Here is an 18,247-nt window from a genome sequence, read left to right as displayed (position 1 = left end):
AGAACTTGGTCCAGTATTGTAAATAAGACACCGTATGAAGCAATGTATAACAGAAAACCAAAACTAGCACACATGCACATATTTGGAGTCACTGCAGACGTACACATACCTAAACAATTGAGGCGCAAAGGTGAGAACGTATCCAGAAGACTTAGGTTTATGGGATACGAGACAGGTACAAAAGGATACAGATTTATCGATAGTAATAACAAATTTATAGTTTCCAGAACAGCTGTGTTCCATGAACAGGCCAACTGGTCTAGAATACATCTTAACGAAATATTCCCAAACACCAACTCAGGCACTAAACTCCAAGAAAAAGGGAATAGAGAAGAACATAGTAACAACACGCATAAAAATAAAGTCAAAACATGGACAAATAGTCAACACAAAATAAGAACAGATTCATTAACAAAAAAGGAAGCGAGGTATATGCATGACAATGATACTAAACCAGAAAGAGCAATCAGAAGTAGCAGAAACCAAGTGCCAAACAAATACAAAGATTATGTAATGCATATGGATAGAGAATCACCAACACCTAACACATATGAGGAAGTGTTAAAACTTCCTCCTGAAGAAAAGAAAAAATGGGAATCAGCCATGAGTAAAGAGATGGATAGTTTACGAGGGCTAAATGTATTCACACCTACAATTGCACCAAAGGACAAAACCATCATTGGCACTAGGTGTCAGCACTCCAACTTATGCTCTCTTCCAGTGCTGTCATGAAGACCAGAAGTGCTGAATTATTGCTGAGATGAACTTTTACCTAGTTTTCTGCATGCAAGAGATAGGGTTTTCTGGGGGATGAGGGTGGGGGTCACATTCCTGTGAGAAGTACGTGCCAGGATGGAGAGATGGATTGGCTAATGGCCAATGAGAAATCGGGTTGGAGAGCGGAAGAGGAGGGGGTTGGAAGGAGGGGCCAGTTGAGCTGCAATTAGCCTCAGAAATGTTGGCTATTTCTGTTCTTAATAAAGAATGATTCATTAGAGACTGCGCTTGAAAATGAAACTTATTTTAAGACAGAACCGAAACCTGACAGACAGCTCAACTCTCCTCCAAATCCAGGCTGGCTGAGTTTAAATCATCCCGTTCCCTCCCACACAACTGGTCGGACGGACTATGGCTGAAGCCAAGCTATCGGAGGAAAGCCTGCTTCAAGAAACGGGAGGAGCAGAAGCGGTCGTGATTCCAGCCAACTTGGAAAATACAAAGGTTCAACTTTCTCCACCTTCCCCCCCCGCAGAACTTCAAGCAAAGAAACGTGAAGCAGATAAGTACCCGGGGACTGTGCCAAAAGCCTTAAAGGCGGAATCCCCTTTTGCAAAGTTAAAAGATAAAGAAAAACCCCTAAGTGAATTGGGAAGGGCGAGCTGGGGATGGGAATGGCAGCGAAGCCCAGACAAGGCAGCACCTCCCCACCCCAGGATGAGAGACGAGGCAGAGGACTATCAACACCAGGGCTGGCCCTCCAGAGCTCAGCACAGAGAGGAGAGGGCAGAGAGGGAGGAGCCACCCCAGTTCAGAGGGAAGTTCGATGGTGACCCAGACAACCTCGCCCAATTCCTCGATTCAGCTGAGATATACATAGAGCGGTTCGGACACCTCTACCCTTTCCCCAGAGCCCTAGTGAATGCTATCAGGGAAGGGCTGGAGGGAGAAGCAAAGAGGTGGTCAGCATCACTCTACAAATACAGGGCCCCCCAGCTACAAAATGCGGATGGGTTCTTGCAACTATTGAGAGCCCGTTATGAGGAGGAGGAGGAGGACCCCTATGTGGAAGACGAACTCAGAAACCTAATGCAGAGGGGGAAGCCTATCAGAGAGCATATCCGTGAATTCAGGAGAGTCATTGGGACACTGCCTCCCCTACCAGAGCGATTGCTGGTGTATTTTTTTAGAACAAGCCTAGATAAAAGAATTTCCCAAGTGACTGCCTATCGTGACATCCCAAACCGACTCGCTGAATGGTTCCGGGTAGCGATAAAAGTCGACAGAGGGCTGCGGGCGACTGACACGTCAAAACCACCAGAGGGAAAGGAGAGAGGCCGACCAGACCAGGGGCCACTCAACAGACGAGAAACCCCAACATCACAGCCCTCCTACAGACCAACTGCCCCACGGAGCCCACTGAAATGCTACAGATGTGGGGGAAGCGGCCACATAGCAGCAAGATGTGGAACGCCTAGACCGGGACCAGCTCCACCGCCCAAAGCACGACCGGAACGAGGGCCCAACCGCGTCACCCACGTACCGCAGGAAACTCCCCAAATCCCTGAGTTTTTCGCTCATCTGACCGAAACCAGAGGAATCCCAGATGAGGGAGATCAGTTCCCCGAACCCTATGACACGGAAGACGAAGGCGAGGATGACCCGATGGTGAGTGGACCCGTCCATCCTTTTCTTTTCCCCATACGCCTAACAGCCCCCAAAACAGGGGCCCAAGAGACTTTCCAAGCCCTAATAGACTCGGGTAGCACACGGTGCCTAATCAACCTACCCACAGTTCTAAAATTGGGAATCCGAGCTAAACAGCTCAAACAACCAATTCGCTTCGAGCAAGTTGATGGGTCCCTAGTGGGAGGAACATATGCCACACATTTGACTGAACCCGTGAGACTAGAACTCGCAGATCACTGGGAGACGATCCGCTTCATAATAGCCCCCAAGATGACAGAACCAGTCATATTGGGACTCTCATGGCTCGACAAATGGGGCCCAATCATTTGGTGGCAAGAGGGAACCCGCAGGCTGAGAATAGCAAAGGGGCCCCAACCCCTGCCGCCCCGACCAGAAGAATTCCCTCCCACGCTGAAACCCCAAAGCAGCCCTCCACTACAGAAGAAAACACCACCAACACAAGGCTCCCTCCCAGAAGGTGCAGCAAAACAATTGGCAGCCGCACCCACCACCGCTTGTAACGCAAACCAGATCCCAAGGGAGTACCAAGACCTTGCAGGGGTATTCAGCGAGGCCGAGTGTGACATCCTGCCCCCCCACCGCGAGACCGATTGTGCCATCGAGATTATCCCAGGAGCGAAACTACCCAAACCTAAAATGTATGCTATGACGCCCCGAGAAATGCAGGAAATGCGGGACTACATAGACAAAAACTTACAAAGGGGATTTATTGAGCCAGTGAAACCAAGGGTAGCGGCGCCGGTCATGTTTAAAGAGAAAAAGGATGGCTCCATGAGACTGGTGGTCGATTTTCGAAGTATCAATGCTGTTTGCGTACACAACTTGTACCCTCTCCCCCTCATGAAAGACATGTTAGCCCACCTAGCTAAAGGAAAGGTTTTCACCAAACTAGACCTTCGAGAAGCTTATTACCGAGTACGCATAAGGGCAGGAGATGAATGGAAAACAGCATTCAACTGCCCCCTGGGCAGTTTCCAGTTTAAAGTAATGCCTTTTGGATTGCAAGGAGCCCCGGCAGTGTTCATGCAGTTAATAAACGAAGTCTTACATGAACACCTTTACAAAGGGGTCCTCGTCTACCTGGACGATATTCTTATCTACACGGAGACCATAGACAAACATATACCCCTCGTCCGCCAAGTACTGGAAAAACTGCTACGGGCAAACCTATATGTCAAACTGCCAAAATGCGATTTCCACCAATCACGGCTAGACTACCTGGGCTACCGAGTATCAAATGAGGGGATAGAGATGGACCCAGCCAAGGTCCAATCAGTTCTACAATGGCAGCCCCCTCGCACCCGCAGACAATTGCAAAGTTTTCTAGGTTTTGCGAATTTCTACAGACAATTCATCCCCTCGTTTGCGAAGATTGCCAAACCTTTGACAGACCTCCTAAAGACAGGAAGCCCAGCGATGAAACCTCGCCCGGGACAACCCCTACAGTGGGACCTGACCTGCCAACAGGCATTTGAGACGCTAAAAGGACTGTTCGCGAAAGAACCTGTCTTAAAACACCCGGATTCAGAACAGCCTTTTGTCATCCAAGCAGACAAGCACCGAACTCCCCAAAGACCATTTCAGCTGGGAGAGAAAGTTTACCTCTCCACCAAGTACTTGAGACTTAGACTCCCGAGCAGGAAATTGGGCCCAAAATTTATAGGACCATTTCCTATAATAAAAATAATCAACCCCGTTACGGTGCAATTGCAGTTGCCACGGCTTTTGGGGAAAATTCACCCCGTTTTTCACAGTAGCCTTCTAAAACCTGTAGTGGGGTCTACTTTAAGGCCAACACCACGTGAACCCCCTGGGCCCCTGGTTGTTGGGGGCCAAACGCATTATGAAGTGCAGCGGATTCTCGATTCAAGATGGCACAGGGGGCGCCTTCAGTACTTAATTAAATGGAAGGGTTACCCATTGTCAGAGGCTTCCTGGGTGAAGAGCGCAAACATCCAAGCTGATCGCCTTATAGCAAAATTCCATGCAGACCACCCGGGAAAGCCGGGAGGGGGGGGTGCACAGCCAGAGAGGGGCTGATGGGACTAATCTTCTTGTGTTTTCCCTATGGGATAGGTGATGTCGCGGAAGTGAAGGGAGAGGGGCCGGATGTCAGCACTCCAACTTATGCTCTCTTCCAGTGCTGTCATGAAGACCAGAAGTGCTGAATTATTGCTGAGATGAACTTTTACCTAGTTTTCTGCATGCAAGAGATAGGGTTTTCTGGGGGATGAGGGTGGGGGTCACATTCCTGTGAGAAGTACGTGCCAGGATGGAGAGATGGATTGGCTAATGGCCAATGAGAAATCGGGTTGGAGAGCGGAAGAGGAGGGGGTTGGAAGGAGGGGCCAGTTGAGCTGCAATTAGCCTCAGAAATGTCGGCTATTTCTGTTCTTAATAAAGAATGATTCATTAGAGACTGCGCTTGAAAATGAAACTTATTTTAAGACAGAACCGAAACCTGACACTAGGTGGATATATAAAATTAAAAATTTAGAGGGAGGCAATACTCTATACAAAGCTAGATTAGTTGCACAAGGTTATGCACAGAAATATCCCGAGGATTATACAGATACATACTCCCCCACAGTAAGAACAGAGAGTGTCAAGACAGCTCTGGTTATAGCATCAGCACTCAACCTCGATGTATTCCAATACGACATACAGACTGCGTATTTACATGCAAAATTAGATAAAGAAATATATGTGAGGGCACCCCACAGTCAATACACAAACAAAAATGAAACTTGGTTACTAAATAAAAGTTTATACGGGTTGAAACAATCTGGTAAACAATGGTATGATTGTTTAGTAAAAGTACTCAAAACTATGGATTTCAATGCCACTACTGCTGATAATTGTTTCTTTGTCAAAAAAGAGGATGATTCACTAGAATTTGTATTGATCTATGTGGATGATATTTTGTACATAGGTAAACATAATGAAAGGAGAGAAGCATTTGTAACAAAACTGAATGAACATTTTTCATTGAAATCTTTGGGTAAAGTAAATAAGTATCTTGGTGTTCAAATCAGTAAAACCAGAAGAGGATTTAAGCTTTCTCAAAAAGACAAAATCATAGAGCTCTTGAATAAATGTAATTTAAGTAATGCTAAGCCTTGCGATACTCCAATGCAAACTGATTTTTTGAAGAATACAGATGAATCATCCCCTGAATTCAAAGACAATACATTTTACAGGTCAGTCATAGGTTCACTTCTTTATATCTCCAATTGGACTAGACCTGATATTGCTTTGCCTCTCAACTTATTGTCCAGACATGTTAGCAAACCATCTCTATACCATTGGGAAGCTGTCAAAAGGATATTAAGGTACTTGAAGAATAGTTTAGACTTCTGTTTGTTATTGGAACCTAATACTGTCGAAGAACCCATCCTCACATGTTATGCCGATGCGGATTGGGCTGGCGATACCTCATGTAGAAAAAGCACATCTGGTTATTTATTTTTCCTTAACGGTTGTCCAGTTTACTGGTATACTGGCAAACAAGATCTAGTAGCCACTTCAACAACAGAGGCAGAATATGTTTGTCTATCTAAGGCAGCAAATAACCTTGTATGGTTTAAGGATTTACTTTCTGATATTTGGAAGAAACCCATTTTGCCTTTTATTATGCATGAAGACAATAAAGCTGCTATCGAAATATCTAGGTCTGATGCTATTGGACAAAGGTCCAGACATATAGATATAAAGTTTAAACATGTGAGACAATTATCTCAAGATGGATTTATCAAAGCAGTTCATTGTGAAACATCAGAGCAAATAGCTGACATATTAACAAAGCCTTTGCCGTCTAAGCAACATAAATACTTGACTTCTAAATTACATGTCTTATATTGTTCTGAATCTGATTGTAATTGTTGTAATATATCGAATCGGCATTTAGAGGGGGATTTGTCACAAGTAAATGCCTTATTCTCCATTATGTAAATAGTACATGAACAGGGTATCAGGGGTTAACTTATTCTTCACCTCTTAATGTATTCATATTTCACCACTCCCATATCTAGCTCCACCCATTGTATATATAAGGAGCTGCATACGTCCATTTTGTGCTTCTATCTGTGAATATTCAGTGAATATAGAATGCCTTATGTAAATAAACAGTGATTTATTTGAATTCATAATTCTCAACTTATTTATTGAGTCTGATCCTGAAAATATCGTAACAATGTTATACCCCGGAAGTCCGGGGTGGGAGGAGGGGGGTTGGAGGGAGAGGGGGGATGGGGGATGGATGGTGGGTGGAGGAGGGAAGGGGGGGGAGGGACGGGGAAAAATTGCTGTAATATTTGATAAAACTTTTTAATAAAAAAAAGGAAAAAAATGGTTTTAAAAGTAAAAAAAAATTGGCCACGCCCACCCAGTCACATTACCCCCACCACCATCAAGCCACGCCCACAGAACCGGTAGTAACAAATTTTAGATTTCACCACTGGCTTATACCGAAGGATGATACAGACTTACAACAAATTAAAAACTATAGACCGATATCTTTGTTAAACATGGATTACAAAATATTTGCGTCAATAATGGCGAATAGGTTGAAGAGGTTGTTGAATGAATTTGTACATGCAGACCAAAATGGTTTTTTACCAAAGAGGCAAATTAGAGATAATATGAGAAGATCTTGAATGTTTTAGAATATTATGAGGCACATCCAGAAAAACAAATTGCATTGATGTTTTTAGATGCGCAAAAAGCTTTTGATAATGTGAATTGGAAATTTATGATGAAACAACTACAGAGTATGGAGTTGGGGGAAGATTCATAAAGATGATTGAGACAATTTATAGTAAACAATTTGCAAAGGTAATCATAAATCGAGATATGACAGAGAAAGTTAATATTATGAAAGGAACAAGACAAGGATGTCCTCTATCCCCATTGTTATTTGTATTGACCCTAGAGGTGTTAACTAGAAATATAAGACAAAATAGAGAGATAAGGGGGACACAAATTAAAAAAGAAGAGTATAAATTACAAGCATTTGCGGACGATTTAGTGTTTATATTAGAGGAACCATTAGAAGTAGGTCCTAAATTAGTAGAACTAATAGAGAGATATGGAGAAGTGGCAGGGTTGAAAATTAATAAAGATAAAGATATTGGTGAAAAATATTACAGAGAAACAGAAAAGAGAATTAATGGAGAAACTAGATATCCAGATTACTAAAAAAATAAGGTATTTGGGAATACAATTAACAGCAAAGTGTGCAACGATTAAAGAAGATAATTATTATAAGCTGAAAAATCAGATAGAAGCAGACTTGGGAAAAAGGGGAAAACTGCAATTATCACTAATGGGAAGAATAACAGTAATTAAGATGAATATATTAGCTAGCCTGCTGTTCTTATTTCAGACAATACCAATGAAAGTGGAAAAGAAATACTTCGAAAATTTGAATAAATGATATTGAAATTTATATGGCAGGGGAAAAAAGCGAGGATTAGCATGAAAATGTTACAGGATGCAAGATTGAGAGGGGTTTTTGGATTACGAAATTGGGAATTAACTTGGACAAAGGAATGGATTGTGTTGAGAAATATAAGATTATTAACTTTAAAGGGACATGATTTACAACTAGGTTAGCACGCTTTTTTATGGTATGGGAAGAACAAAATGCATAGTTATTTCCAAAGACATGTGAGAAATGCATTATTAGTGTGGGAAAAAATTAGAGAGAAACATTATTTGAAAATACCAATATGGCTTTCAACAATGGAAGCATTTGTATACCAAACCTTATGAATATGAGAAATATTATAAGATATAAAGATATCTTATCAGCAACAGGGGAACTGAAAACAAAACAAGAATTAGAGGAACTAGGGATTGGAATGGAGTGGTATACTCAGTTGAAAATACAAGCGAGATATGGGAAAGATGCAAAATTATATGGTTTTTATTTGGAAATGACAACATTGGATGAGATACTCACAGGAACTGGGGGGAAAATGATCAGAAGACTGTATAGCTACTTATTGGAAGTGAAGTTGGAAGAAGAACAAGTGAAAGGAACAATGATAGCATGGGCAAAAAATTTTGACTATACGATTGAGCTAGATAAATGGCAACAACTATGGGAAAGAAATTATAAATTAACAATGGCCACAGCATACAAAGAGAATTTGTATAAAATGTTTTATAGATGGCACATGTCACCAGAGAGATTGGCAAAAATGTTTAAAAATAAATCAGCTAAATGTTGAAAATGTCATCAGATACTGGGATCATATTATCATATGTGGTGGACATGTCCAGAAGCAAGAAAATATTGGGCAAGACTTAGAATATGGCTAAAGAAGATGACACAGCAACATATTGATTTAAAACCAGAATTGTTTCTGTTGGGTATTTTTTCAGAAAAGTATAGTAAAGAACATATATATTTAATAATACATATCATAACGGCGGCAAGAATGATATTTGCACAAAAGTGGAAAATAGAAAAAACCCCTACAAAAGGAGAGGGAATTAAGAAAATATTGGAATGTGCAGAAATGAATAGGTTGACATTGGCAATTAAAGGGAAAACAGAATCGGAGTATTACAACATTTGGGGAAAATTTTATCAATGGATAGAAAGTGAGTATAGATAATAAACAGGATAAAGACAAGAACTTTGAGATGAATATGTTGTAGTATATTAAAATTAAATGAAAGAAGGAAATAAATATATATTTTAAGAAATAATGGTAAACTTTGAAGATGATAGCACAAATGTTATACCCAGATGATACATGGATTGATTAAAAAATGTACAGAAATACTAGAGGAATAATAGTAAAGTAAAAAATGAAATTGGAAATGAAGACGTTTGTAAATAGAAATTGGGTCTGCTCGAATACCATCTCAGATTGAATTAAAAAAGGAAACAACAAAGGAATGGAAAAGAGGGGAGGAGTAGAGAGGGGAAAGTAGGGGAGTTGGGAGGTGAGAAGAAGAGAAAAGAAGAATGGGAAAAGGAGAGGAAGAAGGAAGGGGAAAGAAGAGCAGGAGATAAGTAAGAAGGGGGGGAAGAAGAGAGGAGGAATGAGGAAAGGAGAAAGAAAGGAGGAGAAAGAAGGGAAGGGAAAAAGGAAAGGTTGTAGTAAAACAAAAGAAGGAAATGGTAAAAGAGCAGACCCGAACAAATAATTAATTAATTACCTAATGAGAGTTAAAGAAGATGAATGAACAATATATAAGGATGGATAAAAGACTGTACATTTAAACACGTTGATGAAAAATAAAAATAAAAAACCTTTTTCAAAAAAAAGAAAGAAGAAGCAGGCTCCTGGGATTCAGCAGGGCTTCTCCTTGGGGACCGCGGGAGAACCTCCCTTCCCCCCATGTGCTGCATGGCATCTCTTGGCTATTTGGTGGGGGCAACTCTCATGCACAGTGTGCTGTTGGTACTCTGTTAGGTCTAGCTCCATGTTAGTGGCCAGCTGGTGCCATGCCCGGAGGTCATTAGGCACCCCTCAGCCTAGGCAGTTGTGGTACCGCTCTTGATTTGGACTGTCCCAGAATTGGTAGACCAACAGGGGCTCAGGCCATCCTCTCAGGCAGGCTACCAGGCTGCAAAACTCCCAAATGTACTCTGCAACCAGCTGCTTCCCTTGCCAAATGGAACAGATCTTGGCCTCTGCTCAGCAGATCTCCATGGGGCCCTCAAATCTGTATTGCATCTCTTGCACGAGGGTGTCCACATTCATCAGCTCTGTGACCCTCATCGTAGAGCGACACCAACCACTCTGTGGCATCTCCTTCCAGTCTATGTGAAGCATTCATGCAAGAGGGCTTGTCAGAGTGCATTGCTCCTCACCACTCCAAATAATTGCACACCGGTGTCAGGAAATAGGCAAGCTTTTCAGGCTGGCCATCGAATTTTGTCCTCGGGGGGAGGCTCCCAGTCTTGGTGCACCAGCACATAGCCTGGTCACAGGCCCACAACCTGTGGGACCACCTGTGCAGGGCTCCTGTCATTGCAGGGGGCAAAAGGGCTTACCCCAGTCCCACTGGGGGTTGCTGCTGCTGCCCCCACTTTGCAGGTCCCATCTCTCCAGTCAAGCTTGACATCATTGGTTGTGGCAGAGGGGGGGAGCAGGACAGCCAGCATCTTGGCAATCCCCATTCTAGCTCCTATCACTGCCAACCTTGATGAAGTGCCCCCCGGAACTCTAACCCATCGAACTTCTCTGTGAACTGTTCCATTGAGGGTGGATTGCGATCGGGAACCTCCACTCCACTAGTTTTTCTCATTCAGCTGCCCTCCTGACTTTCCATTTGCTTCCCCAGACCACTGTAACTCCAGGAGGAACCAGTGGGTATTCTGCCTCAGCTGCCTTCCTCACATTGCTTGCCCACTGCCCCTTTGGCTGGAGCACTGGTGGCTGTTCCAGCTCCCCAGTCCCCTGCTTAGGGTGTGTTCCAATTGGCTGCTCCCCAGGTCCTGCTTGGGCTGCTGTTGGGACTTCCTGGAGGGGGACTTCTCCCAGCTTTGGCCCGCCATCCATCTTCTTGTCGGCTGCCAACATCTTGATATCACAGCTCTCCTGGAGGGGTCCAGATCAGTGGTGGGTTTCAAAATTTTTTACTACTGGTTCTGTGGGTGTGGCTTGGTGAGCGTGGCATGGCTTGGTGGGTGTGGCTTGGTGGGCGTGTCAGGAGAAGGATACTGTAAAATCTCCATTCCCACCCCACTCCAGGGGAAGGTTACTGCAAAATCCCCATTTCCTCCCAATCAGCTAGGACTTGGGAGGCAGAGAATAGATGGAGGTGGAGCCAGTCAGAATTTTTACTACTGGTTCTCCAAACTACTCAAAATTTCCACTACTGGTTCTCCAGAACTGGTCAGAACCTGCTGAAACCCACCTCTGATCCAGATGTTCAAACACCTGCACAGCATGACCTTGGGGGGAGGCAGCAGGATTTCACAATTTGTAGATGGAGTCTTGGCATACCATTCCCACCTCATATAGTCCAACCCCCCCCCCGATTGTTGTCAAGCTGAGAGTGAAGAAGTAACTAGGTGAAAGAGCAAATCACTCTTGACACTGGCATTCACCACTCAATGCATCCCATCCTTCATCAGTGACCAGACCAATTTCAGCTCTGATTGAAATGTTTTTATGCCTTTGTAATAAGAATTAATGAGTAAAATCTTCAAAGTGAAAGATCCAAATTTGATCTAAGGGGAATTTTCTGACTCAAATCCATTAAGCAATGGAACTACCTGCCTCCTGGAATTGTTGGAGCTCCGTTGATGGAAGTAATCAAGAAAAAAATTGGACCAGCATTTGTCCTGGATGGGATGAAGATTCCTGCACTGGGCAGGAACTAAAATCCTTTCCAACATTTTGATTCTATGCCACATGGATACACAAGGGAAGATCTCAGGGGAAGGGAAGAGCTAACCCAAACACATGGCAGTAGAATTAAAAACAAAAGCCATTTATAAGAACTGAAGAACATTAAACCGAGAAGTGATTTGAGGACATGAACACTTCCTCCTCCAGCAGTGAATCTCCTCTTCCTTAGTCATCAATTTAGCTTTTAAAGGGGTTAAGTAAGTCAGCCTAAACTCTTGAATTTAAATCACTGTGAGAACATGAAGAAGTGATATCACAAAACTAAAACAATAGCTGAGGATCTTTTCTAATGAATTGCACTTGAGCAGGGGTCCCGAACCCCCTGGGCTGTGGCCTATTTGGAACTGGGCTGTGCGAGAGGCAGGACGGTACATGCGCGCTGCTCCACTTGTGCAAGCGCAGCTCAAAGATTTCTCTTCTCTCTTGCATGAGTGGAGCTTCATATGCACTCACCAGCCCAGTACTGCATGGACTGGTTATCCTCTTCACCCACCAGTCAGGCCACCAAGCCACCTGCTCCCAATGCTCCAGAAGTGGAGCAGTGAGGCTGAGTAGGACAAATGCACCCTGCTCAGTTTGACTATATGAACTGATTGTTTCCTGCAAAAGCTCACGTCCATTTGCTCCTCTTTTATGTCTTATGGAAGGGGTCGATCATCTCCAAGCCTTACTCCTGAGTCACCCTTTTTTTTCTTAATTGTTCTTGCCTTCTGGCAGCTCTGCACATGCACACACTGGGAACAGGTTCACACTGTTCTTCTGCCTCACTGATCTCAGATTCTAGAGGCTCCGGAGGCAGCACATAACTCCCAGATGGCCCTGGCCCCCTCTCTGCCTCCGACGAAGAGTCCTCATCCGAGCCTTCCCCAGACTCCAGGACTGGACCACGTTCCTCCCCAACCTCCTCACCGTCCAAACCTGCTGCCAGCTCTGCTGGCTGCTGGCGGGCCACAATATTCGCTGACTCACCGAGGCTGCCTGAGCAGGACACCCAATCCACTTTTGGGGCATCAGGCAGCCTCGGTGAGTGTGAAGGAGTACAAGACCCCACTCCCCAATGGCTTCTCTTCTCCACGCCAAAAGTTTTTGCAAACAGACAAAAGGCTTCAGGCCTTCCATCCCTTTGCAAAAGCTTTTGGTGCAGAGAAGCCTGAAGAAACGCGAAACCATGCCCCAAAGGCTTCTCTTCTCTCTTGTGTGAGTGGAGCTGTGCATATGCCAGTCTACTGCTCATGCGGCCTAGTTCCCCTCTTCCCCCTCAGCTGGGCCACCAAACCACAAACGTTGGGGACTGCTATACTAGACCCAGTTTCAAGGTTTTATTCACATTAGCGATAGTAGCAAAACCATTTTTAAAAACCCTAAAATTCATTAATCCACTGGAGGTTAGTGCACTTGCAGAGGGGAGGTGTTACATGTGCATATTGTGGAATGTGCTGCTTTCTGGACAAACCGTAGCTTTCAAATGGTTTTCAAGGGCAACCCATGTAAAGTGCATTGCTGTCAGCCAGGAGGTAACTAAGGTTTCCTGACCCAAAAATGGATGCAATTGGTGTACAAAGCAAACCTGTGAAAAGGCCCTCCAAGCCATGACTGCCACTTATACCTTCAGTTGTGAGACCAAGAATACTCCAAAGTTGTACACCAATTTTATCTGGGGGAGTGTGATCCCATTTAGAATAGCCCACAACTGTTCCATTGACCATAGTTGGATCAGAGCCTGTTTTTCCACATCCAGGCCCACACAACTTCCAGATTCTAGTAAAGAACTTGGATGGTATTACTTGTTTGGCCTGGGATAGAGATGTATAATGGTGTACTGTCAGTTAGTGTGTATCCCATATCATCAGATTTAAATAATTTATATGGCTGCTCATTTCACAATAGTGACTCTGGGTAGAATACAAAAATTAAAGCCCAGTAACCAAAAATAATAATCCATAAAGGTCGAGGAAAATGATACCTTCTAATCACAAATCACATTTACAATAGAGCTTGCCTAACCTTTTGGTCCAAATGCCAGGAGAAAGAGTCAAGTCCTCAGCGCCCAATATGGTGATGATATCTGGTGGAATGCTGTTTCACAAGACAGGAATGATCACAAAGAAGACCTGGCTCTTGGGTCTCACAAGATGGTTTGACAGAGGGACCAGGAACATGCCACCTCTGTTATAACTGGTGTGTTGAACAGAAACCATGGGAGATAAGTAATCTCAAATAACCTGACCTTATGATCTCCCCCAGCAGTTTCCTGTAGATATTAGAGTGAGGAGAGGGTAGACTATTGAGGAATCCTACCTAGTAGGGTCTTGGGCTTGATCTCTCCCCACCTACCAGTCCCGGACAAAAGAGAACTACTGGAACACTAGGCCTCCCAGTTCCAATCCTCTGAATTAATCTGGAAAGATCGCACAATCAGTAACATCAAATGCCAAGACATTGAGGAGGGTAAAGTTGGATAAGCCTCCCCCTTCCCAAGCTTGCCAAAGGTCAACAACACATAGAATCAATGCCTCCTCAGTACTGTAACCAGGTCCAAATCCCAACTGAAAGGGATCCAGATAATCCACTTCTTCCAGGGCCCTGTTGAGCTGCAGGATGACTACCTTCTCAACACTTTGCCAAGAAAGAGAAGGTTGGAGACTGGATAAAAGCTATTCAGGTCCACTACTAGCTTTTTGAGAAGAGGAAAGATCACTGACCTTTCCTGCCAGGATGCATTAACCATCTTAAGCATCCAGGACGGGCAGGATGCATTAACCATCTTAAGCATCCAGGACAGGCATGGACGGGCATGGATGGGCATGGAGCAGAGGATGTCCTGCTTTAAACTCTCCTGAGTTCAGTCTTACTCCTAGATGTTCACAAGGCAACTATAAATGTAAACAGTATCTACTGTTCTTGCTTTGGGATTCCAAAGGAAGCTGATTGTCTGGTTCTGTCATGAAGACATTCCACACTCAAACCCACCCTATAGAGCAATGTTCAAAATTATAATTAAATATGTCATTAAAAGAAGAAAATGCGTTAAAGGCTTACTTTGCTAAACAGGCTCAATACTGAGGGTGGGGAAAGTTTTGAGGAACTCAAAGCTTATGAAGCAGCAGGGTGGGGTGATGAAAACATGCATTTGGAGTCAGTATTATCAATGTTAGAACAAGAAGTAGATGGGTGGGAAATAACATTCTTCATCCAGCAGACAAACTTCTTCCTGCTCCAGTAAGAAAATATATCCCTATATGTCAAATATATTTGACTATATGGACCAATAGACAGATCTCTGGACAATTGGCAATAGATCAACAAGGAACTCTGACTCCTTAAATCTGAACAAGAGTCTTTACAAGAACTCTTTATTTACTCTATGAAGCAGGAGAGTTTATTTTCTGTGAAAAGTTCATTCTCAAAAACGAGCTTCTTTTGTGCAACTCCAGTTCCACTACTGAAAGTAAAACCCAAGACAGAGCATATGCTTGGAGATACCTCGTGTTTGAGAGACGCCCAGTTTGATGCCTGTCTTCCTGTTTTGCATCTGATGGTAGATTTCTGTCTACTGTGCAAAAACAAAGCTGATTCACACAAACCTTGATGCTACCCACTGCTGCCTTAAAATAGAAGGAATGAGGATATGTGTTCTTCTCATTATCTTCCTTAATGCACTTCTTTAACTTTGATTCAAATTCCATGTAAATCTTTCTCAATTGTTTTGGTCTTAACTGTCTACCACCTTTCTTAATGTTTAACATAATTGTACCAGCAGAATGAATGCATACTGTTAGCTTTTTAAAATATACAGGATTGTTGGAGTTAAACAATCTAAAGTAGTTTTGACCATCTGCAGATGTACTGGACTACATCATTTCTTAATTTCTGTAATATAGCTGTGATGTTGGATAAGAATAATGGCAACATTTCTGGATTGCACATCCTAGTTAAAGGGCATTAAAATTCAGTATCCCCCCCCAATTCCTACTTTAGCAACCAATTCATATATCCATATGTAACAGGGGTGGGTTCTACTTACCTTTACTACCAGTTCACAATGGGATCAGAACACGCACAGAACACTAGGCTAAAATCGACTATAGTCCATATAGATTGGAGCTAAAAATTTAAAATACATGAACTGTGAGTTTGACGGAGTGGTTTCCACCACTGATCTTGTTGCCGTTCTGCACTTCAGTTTGGTCATGTGCCAGCTATCTGACTTGGATGTTTTGGTTTTTTTTGGTCTATGACTGCAATAAAGTAAAGACATACATTTTATGGCCCAAATGTATACATTGAAATGTTGAACCTGAGCAAGATTAATAATAGCAAAAACAGCAGGTACAGAACAATGGTCCAGTCCAGATATCCCACAATGACATTCACGTAACATAAATTATTTATATTACACTGCCTACAATTTACAAAATATGGGTCTTGTTCCCACCTTTGTAACATTTTCAATAAATATTCTGTTTTTTCCTCCAGCAATGACACCATGAGTGATTGCCCCTTCATTGCACATCAAATTGGGGAGGGGTTGCTACAATGTATTTGGATGAGAACAACAGTACTCCAGCTAATTTAAAATATGTCACATTTACTGAGCAGCTGCAGGCAGCAAGCACTAACTAGAGTTCAGAAGGAGGAAGAGGGGAGAGGCAACAGAGAAGCTGTTCATTTTGAGGGATTGTGTGCTTAACTCTGAAGAGCTGCTGATTGCAAGGAATGTGTTTGAGTGTCCAGGATAAAACAATAAAATAACCTTCTCTGCTCATAGGCAAAGACTGAGTGGGGAAAGGTTATCTTATAATGTAACCAGGAAAGGCTCACTGAGCAAGTGAACAATGTGTCAGTGGAATATGGCAATGATGGTTAAGAGAAAGTTGCTCTCTATTTGGCTAATTTGGAAAGCCTACAAAGAAAAGATGAGAAATATAAGCTTGTCTAGTAGTATATTTTAAGAAAAGAGGCCTCTCCTGTTGTGAACTGGCATGGGTGTGTTCTTAAGCAAATATTAACTGCTCAAAATTGAGAGGAAGGGGCAACTTATTGCCAGCAGTCTCCAAGCTACTGTGATGTCATTGTGCAAATGTCATCATTTACATAGGTACCTGCAGCCTGACATCTGACACAAGACCATGTTATGGCAGTTGTGTGATGATTTCATCATACAACTATCATTATTTAGCACCCACCCTTGACCCCCCATGTTTAAAACAAAAGTCAAAACAATGGACCAGCAAATAGTCACTGTTCAACTGATGTGAGACAACAAAGATTTACAGTGGAAAGAAAGGAGGCACTATGATAGAAACTGACACTGGAAGCAACTCTCTACAAGGAGGGCAGTCAAACAAAAGAGAAGGCCCAGTGGACAAGAATAACAACCAGATGCAAGAGGCATAGAAGATATTCTGCAAAATTTGAACTCAGGAATAGTTTCCAGGCCCTGAGAGAACAAACAGACTCTGAGTGTTCTAGGAAAAGAAAAGAAAACCTCTATGGAACATGGAACAGGACAGGGATCCCTGAAGGGCAGAGGGGATGTAACTGTATCTCACAAAACAACAAAATAGAAATGTCAGAGTAATTGCTAACTCATTGCTATGGGGAATCAGAGCAAATAGATACCATACAGATCCATCTATCAAGTGAGCCAAATCATGGATTTGACAGAGCAACTTCAAAAATTTATCTACTTACAATACTCCATACCTACCAAATCTATGACAGGAAACAATATTAGCAAAAAATAGCTGTTTCATGACTTTGAAAGATTAAGAAGGAAGTGCAAATTCTTTGAAATGAAATGAGGTTTGTCCTTCTAACCCACAGAGGAGAACCAATAAGGGATGGAAGACTACTGCAAATGAACGATGTCGACAGGAGATATTTGGTTTGGGATCATGGACTGAGTTACTTAGATGATGGACTTCTGGCTCAAGAGAAATTGCACCTAACTGGGATCAGTAAAGTATGTTTACATGAATCAGGGCAAGCTTGATTAAGAAGCCTCTCAACTGAATCTTGGGGAGACAAAGTCCCTGTGTGGGCCTCGGAAAAAGGCACTGCTTGTGCATTATAGCATAAACAAACAAACAAGGAAGCTATAATGGACTCTTGGTCCAAAACCAACACAGCCTTTATAGTCCAGACCAGCAGTTTTCAAAATGGGGATTGGAGATCACTGAGTTTCCCAAGACCCTTTCAGAACTGTCTGCAAAATCAAAGAAATAAATATTTTAAAATTTATTGGTTTTAATTTATAACACAGTATACACAGACAATAGAGATATAACCCATATAAACAACAGCTCTTTGGGGTCTTCAGTCATTTTTAAGAATACAAAGAGGTCCTAAGACCAAAATATTTGAGACCTGCTGGTCTCTATATTCTAATGCTGGAACTGTAAGGAACCCCCCCCAAAAAAGGACTTAACATAACAAAAACT

Source organism: Pantherophis guttatus, chromosome 2 (assembly GCF_059756535.1).
Source record: "Pantherophis guttatus breed Tessera chromosome 2, ASM5975653v1, whole genome shotgun sequence".
NCBI classification, from domain to species: Eukaryota; Metazoa; Chordata; class Lepidosauria; order Squamata; family Colubridae; genus Pantherophis; species Pantherophis guttatus.
This window is presented reverse-complemented; position numbering follows the sequence as displayed.